The sequence below is a fragment of the Capsicum annuum genome, unplaced genomic scaffold (genome assembly GCF_002878395.1).
Source record: "Capsicum annuum cultivar UCD-10X-F1 unplaced genomic scaffold, UCD10Xv1.1 ctg3708, whole genome shotgun sequence".
Taxonomy (NCBI): domain Eukaryota; kingdom Viridiplantae; phylum Streptophyta; class Magnoliopsida; order Solanales; family Solanaceae; genus Capsicum; species Capsicum annuum.
In genome coordinates, this window is record NW_025844107.1 from 122,062 (window position 1) to 129,738 (window position 7,677).

Consider the following 7,677-nt stretch of genomic DNA (forward strand, 5'->3'; position numbering starts at 1 on the left):
TGTACCATCTCGTTCTTGTGGTATTATTATTGGCCGAGACTTGTTTCCTTTTTGGTCCTCGGTTTGTCTTGTGTTTTGTGGCTTGTTTCTATGTCGTAGCTTGATTCCGTCATCAAAAACCGTGGGCCATAGCACACCAATTTTGACCATAAATTCCCCATTTGTGCCGTTTCGCCCGTCTGTCCACCTAAATGGCCACAAAAATTTAAACGAACTACGCTGGGACTATCCCAACCTCCCTGGCACTCCCCGGTCGATTTTTGTCCCACAACATGCCTGAACCCCAGGCCCAGACCATAAAATGTGGGATGCACACAAATTTGGCCCGAAGATGCCCCGTTCGCATCGTTTCAAATATTTGTTGACCCAAATATCCACGAAAAACGAACCATACTAGGATGATCCCCAACATCGCTAGTAGGCCCTGATCGATTTTTGACCCAAATTACGCTCGGACCCCGGGTCCACTCCAAAAATTATGGCTTATAGCACATCGATTTTTCCCGAAAATACCCCATTCTCGTCGTTTCGCCCATTTATCCACCCAAATATCCATAAAAATTAAACGAACCATACTGGGGTAATCCCCAACCTCTCTGGCATGCCATGATTGTATTTTGGCCTACAGCATGCCCGAACCCGGGGCCCACCCCCAAAATCATGGGCTATAGCACACCGATTTGGCCCAAAAATGCCCTGTTTGCGCTGTTTCGCTGATTTGTCCACCCAAATGGCCATAAAAAATTTAACAGACCATACTGGGATGATCCCCAACCTCCCTGGCATGCCCCGATCAATTTATGGCCCATAGCACGCCCGGACCCAGGGTCCACCCTCGAAACCGTGGGCTATAACACACCAATTTGGCCCAAAAATGTCCCGTTTGTGCCGTTTCACCCGTTTGGCAACAAAAATTAAAATAGACCACACTAGGATGATCCCAATCTCCCTGGCACGACCTGGTCAATTTTCGTCCCACAGTACGCTCGAACCTCGTGCTCCCTGGCATGCCCCGGTCAATTTTCAGCCTACAAGACGGCCAAACCTGGGGCCCAACCTTAAAAATGTTGGATATAGCACACCGATTTGGCCTGAAAATGCCTCATTCATGTTATTTCTCCCATTTATCCATCAAATTGCCACAAAAAATTAAACAAACAATACTGGGATGATCCTCAACCTCCATGGCACGTACCGGTTGGTATTCCAATCATAGCACGCCTGGAGCCCGGGCCCAACCATTAAACCATGGGCTATAGCACACCGATTTGGCCCAAAAATGATTCGTTCACACCAGTTCGTCCGTTCCACCCAAATGGCCACGACAAATTATACAAACTACACTGGGATGATCCCCAACCTCCCTGGCATGCCCTGATCTATTTTTAGCCCACAGAACACCCGGAACCTAGCCCCACCGCTAAAACCGTGGGCCATAGCACACCGATTTGGCTCGAAAATTCCCCATTTGCGTCGTTTTATCCGTTTGTCCACCTAAATGGCCACAAAAATTTAAATGGACCACACTGGGATGATCCCCAACCTCCCTAGTAGGCCCTGATAAATTTTTGGCCCATATCACACCCGAACCCCGGGCTCACCCTAAAACTATGGGCTATAGCACACCTATTTGGCCTGAAAACACCCCATTTGTGTTGTTTTGCCCGTTTGTCCACCCAAATAGCCATAAAAATTTAAACGGACCATATTGGGATGATTCTCAAACTCTCTCGCATGATCTGGTTGATTTTCTTCCCACAGCATGCCTAGAACCCGGGCCCAACCCCAAAATCGTAGGCTATAATATACCATTTTGGCCTGAAAATGCCCCGTTCGTGCCATTTTGCCTATTTGTCCACCCAAAAGGCTACGAAAATTATAATACACTATAATGGGATGATCTTCAACCGTATGGCATGCCTCGGTCAGTTTTCAACCCACAGCACGCCCGGACCCCGAGCCCACCCCCAAAATCATGGGCCATAGTACATCGAATTGGCCTGAAAATGCCCCGTTAGCACCGTTTTGCTTGTTTGTCCACCCAAATGGCCACAAAAAGTTAAAAAACCACACTGGGATGATCTCCAACCTCACAAGCATTCCCCGATAGATTTTTGCCACACAGCATGCCTGAACCTCTGGGCCTCCCTCAAAACCATGGGTTATAGCCTATTAATTTGGACCAAAAATACCTCGTTCGCGCTGTTTCTCCCATTTGTCCACTCAAATGGCCATGAAAATTTTAATGGACCATACTGAGATGATCCCCAACCTCCCTGGCATGGCCCGATCAATTTTCGACGTACAGCACATCGATTTGACCTAAAAATACCCTGTTCGCGCTGTTTTACCCGTTTGTCCACCCAAATGGCCACAAAAATTTAAAAAGACCATTCTGGGATGATCTCCAACCTATATAGTACACCTCGGTCAATTTTTGACCCACAGCACGCTCGAAACCCAGGCCCACCACCAAAACCTCGATCAATTTCAGCCAACAACATGCTCGAACCCTAGGCCCACCCTCAAAACTGTGGGCTATAGCACACTATTTCACCCGAAAATGCCCTGTTCGCACCGTCTTGCATGTTTGTCCTCACAAATGGCCATAAAAAATTAAACGAACCACACTAGGAAAATCCTTAGCCTCTCTGAGATGCACCGGTTAATGTTTTCCCACAGCACGCTGGGCCCCCAAGCGCAACCCCGAAACCGTGGCCTATAGCACACCGATATGTCATGAAAATGCCCCGTTCACCCTGTTTTGCCCGTTTGTCCACCCAAATGGCCACAAAAATTTAAACGAACCACACTGGAATGATCCCCAAACTCCCTGGCATACCTCGATCAATTTTTTGCCCACAGCACTCCCGGACCCCAGGCCCACCCCCTAAACCGTGGGCTATAGTACACCAATTTGGCCCAAAAATGCCCTGTTCGTGCCGTTTTGCCCATTTGTCCACACAAATAGCCACAAAAATTCAAAAAGACCACGCTGGGATGATCTCTAACCTCCCTGGCATGCCCCAGTAACTTTTTGGATCATATCATGCCCGAACCCCGAGCCCATCCCCAAAACTATGGGCTATAGTTCACCGATTTGGCTCGAAAATGACCCGTTTGTGCTGTTTCACCCGTTTGTCCACGCAAATAGCCACAAAAATTTAAACGGACCATACTAGAATGATCCTTAACCTCCTTGGCACACCTTAGTCAATTTTTTTTCCTACAGCACACCCGAACCTTGGGCCCATACCCAAAACCGTGGGCTATAGCACACCAATTTGGTCTAAAAATGACTCATTCCCACTGTTTCGCTCGGTTGTCCACCTAAATGGCCACGAAAAATTAAAAAAACCACACTAGGATGATCCCCAGCCTCCCTAGGAAAAATTAAACAGACCACACTAGGAGGATCCCCAACTCCCTAGCATTCCCCTATCAATTTTCCGCCCACAACACGCCCAAACCCGGGGGCCTACCTTAAAAATGTGGGCTATAGCACACCGATTTGGCCTGAAAATACCCCATTCATGTTATTTCGCCCGTTTATCCATCCAAATGGCCACGAAAAATTAAACGAACAATACTGGGATGATCCTCAACCTCCATGTCACGTACCAGTCGATTTTTCAATCATAGCACGCCTGGAGCCCGGGCCCAACCACGAAACCATGGGCTATAGAACACCGATTTGACCCAAAAATAATTCGTTCGCGCCAGTTCGCCCGTTTGTCCACCCAAATGGCCACGACAAATTAAACAAACTACACTGGGATGATCTCCAACCTCCCTGGCATGCCCTGATCTATTTTTGGCCCACAGAACGCCCGAACCCTGGCCCCACCCCTAAAACTGTGGGCCATAGCACACCGATTTGGCCCGAAAATTCCCCATTTGCATCGTTTTATCCGTTTGTCCACCTAAATGGCCACAAAAATTTAAATGGACCACACTGGGATGATCCCCAACCTCCCTAGCATGCCTCGATCAATTTTTGGCCCACAGCACACCCGAACCCCGGACTCACCCCTAAAACTATAGGCTATAGCACACCTGTTTGGCCTGAAAACAACCTATTTGCGTTGTTTTGCCCATTTATCCATCCAAATGGCCACAAAAATTTGAACGGACCATATTAGGATGATTCTCAAACTATCTGGCATGATCTGGTCAATTTTCTACCCACAGCACACCCGTTGCCAACCCCAAAACTGTGGGCTATAATATACCGTTTTGGCCTGAAAATGCCCCGTTCGCACCATTTTGCCTGTTTGTCCACCCAAAAGGCCACAAAAATTATAATACACTATAATGGGATGATCTTCAACCATCTGGCATGCCTCGTTCAGTTTTCAACCCATAGCACGCCCGGATCCCGAGCCCAGCCTCAAAATCATAGGCCATAGTACATCAATTTGGCCCGAAAATGCCCTGTTAGCACCGTTTTGCCCGTTTGTCCACCCAAATGGCCACAAAAAGTTAAAAAACCACACTGGGATAATCTCCAACCTCACTAGCATTCTCTGATAGATTTTTGCCACACAGCATGCCTGGACCTCGGGGCCTCCCCTAAAACTGTGGGCTTATAGCCCATTGATTTGGCCCAAAAATACCTCGTTCGCGTTGTTTCTCCCGTTTGTCCACCCAAATGGCCACAAAAATTTTAATGGACCACACTAAGATGATACCCAACCTCCCTGCCATGGTCCGATGAATTGTCAACGTACAACACACCGATTCAACCTAAAAATACCCTATTCGCGCCGTTTTGCCCGTTTGTCCTTCCAAAAGGCCACGAAAATTTAAACAGAACATGCTGGTATGATCTCCAACCTATCTAGTACACCTCGGTCAATTTTTGACCCACAGAACGCTCGAACCCCAGTCCCACCACCAAAACCATTGTTATAGCACACCGATTCTGCTCAAAAATTCCCCGTTCATGCCGTTTTGCCCGTTTGTCTACCCAAATAGCCACGAAAATTTAAACGGACCACACTGGGATGATACCCAACCTCCCTATCATGCCCCGATTAATTTTTCACCTATATCATGCTCAAACCCTTGGCCCACCCCAAAATTGTGGGCTACACATTGATTTAGCCCAAAAATGCCTAGTTCATGCCGTTTCACCAGCACGTTCACCCAAATGGCCAAAACAATTTAAATAGACCACATTGAGATGATCACCAACCTCCATGGCATGCCCCTGTCAATTTTTGACTCACAGAATGCTTGGACCCTAGGCCAACCCCAAAAACCGTGGGCTATAGATCACCAATTTAGCCCGAAAATGCCCCATTCATGGCACTTTGGCCCGTTTGTCCACCCAAATGGCCACAAAAATTTGTACGGACCATACTGGGCTGATTCCCAACCTCCCTAGCATGTCCTAATAAATTTTCAGCCAACAACACGCTCGAACCTTGGGGCCACCCTCAAAACTGTAGGCTATAGCATACTATTTCACCCGAAAATGCCCCGTTCTTACTGTTTTGCATGTTTTTCCACACAAATGGCCATAAAAAATTAAACGAACCACACTAGGATAATCCTCAGCCTCCTTGAGATGCACCGGTTAATTTTTTCCCATAGCACGCCGGGACCCCGAGCCCAACCCCGTAACCGTGGCCTATAGCACATCAATTTGACATGAAAATGCCCCGTTCACCCCGTTTTGCCCGTTTATCCACTCAAATAGCCACAAAAATTTAAACGAACCATATTGGAATGATCCCCAAACTCCCTGCCATGCCTCGATCAATTTTCTGCCCACAGCACTCCCTGACCCCAGGCCCACCCCCTAAACCGTCGGCTATAGTACACCAATTTGGCTCAAAAATGCCCTGTTCGCGCTGTTTTACCCGTTTGTCCATAGAAATAGCCACAAAAATTCAAAAAGACCATGCTGGGATGATATCTAACCTCCCTGACATGCCCCAATCACTTTTTGGATCATATCATACCCGAACAGTGGGCCCGCCCCTAAAACTGTGGGCTATAGTTCACCGATTTGGCTCGAAAATGCCTCGTTTGTGCCGTTTCGCCCGTTTGTATACCCAAATAGCCACAAAATTTAAACGGACCATACTAGGATGATCCTCAACCTCCTTGGCACACCTTAGTCAATTTTCGGCCTACAGCATGCCCGAACCCCGGGCCCACATCCAAAACCATGGGCTATAGCACACCAATTTGGCTCAAAAATGACTCGTTCCCATCGTTTCACTCGTTTGTCCACCTAAATAGCCATAAAATATTAAAAAACTACACTAGGATGATCCCCAGCCTCCCTAGCATGCCATGTTTGATTTTTGGCCCATAGCACACCCGGACCCCAGGCCAACCCCTGAAACCGTGGGCTATAGCACACAATTTAGCCTAAAAATGCCCCGTTCATGTCGTTTCATCCATTTTCCCACCAAACTAGCCATAAAAATTTAAATGGACCAAACTGGAATGATCCCCAACATCCCTGGCATGCCCCAATCACTTTTTGGCCTACAGAACGCCCGGACCTCGGGCCCACCCCTGAAATTGATACAAGAATAATAACGGAGATGAACTTATGAGAGTGTGCGTCCAACCAAAGACTTTAAGTTTTTAAGTGAAGTGTAAAGGAACAACATATGACACACCAAGAACCAGCCATACACTACACTCCATAGGCACCTTTTGTGTCCCTTCATTAAAGGCTTTTGGGATGTTTCACTTATGTTTGAAATAAGTATATAAATAAACTATTTTTAGTTCTATAGTTTTTTAGTTGTTTATTGATATTGAAATTTGTAACACTTGAACCAAACTCTCTATAGTGTGAGAAGTGTACCACCTTAGTTTAGGGCTTAGAGAAGCCACCAAATCCGAAAAGAGGGTAATGCTAGGGTGGAATCACTAGTATTGCCGAACATTGTTAAAAACCTTGGTACTTGATTGGTTTGTGCCCTCTTGTGTCGTTGTAAGAGTGTTGGTGTTGACTATTACAAGTGTTAAAGGTCTTAGTGTGTGACGTACACTTAGGTTCTTAGTTCTTATGGGATCTGATTTCTCACTTCCTAGCCTTACACTTCTTGTAATAGTGTTTGTGTTCTTGTTCTAGTAATGCTGTGTATTATTGTTATGTTGTTGTTGTTGTCTTATCATCTCGTGTTCATCTTATTGTTGGCTATTTTTGGTGTAAAAATACCTTGTATCATCTCGTTCTTGTGGTATTATTATTGGCCGACACTTGTTTCCCTTTTGGTCCTTGGTGTGTCGTGTTTTGTGGCTTGTTTCTATGTTGTAGCTTGATTCCGTCATCAGAAACCATGGGCCATAGCACACCAATTTTGGCCAAAAATTCCCCATTCGCGCTGTTTCGCCCGTTTGTCCACCCAAATGGCCACAAAAATTTAAACGGACAACGCTGGGACTATCCCCAACCTCACTGGCACTCCTCGGTCGATTTTTGTCCCACAGTATGCCTGAACCCCATGCCCACACCAGAAAACGTGGGCTATAGCACACTAATTTGGCCCAAAGATGCTCCGTTCGCATCGTTTCAACTATTTGTCTACCCAAATAGCCACGAAATATTAAACGAACCATACTGGGATGATCCCCAACATCCCTAGTAGGCCCTGATCGATTTTCAACCTAAAATACGACCGGACCCCGGGCACACCCCCAAAATCG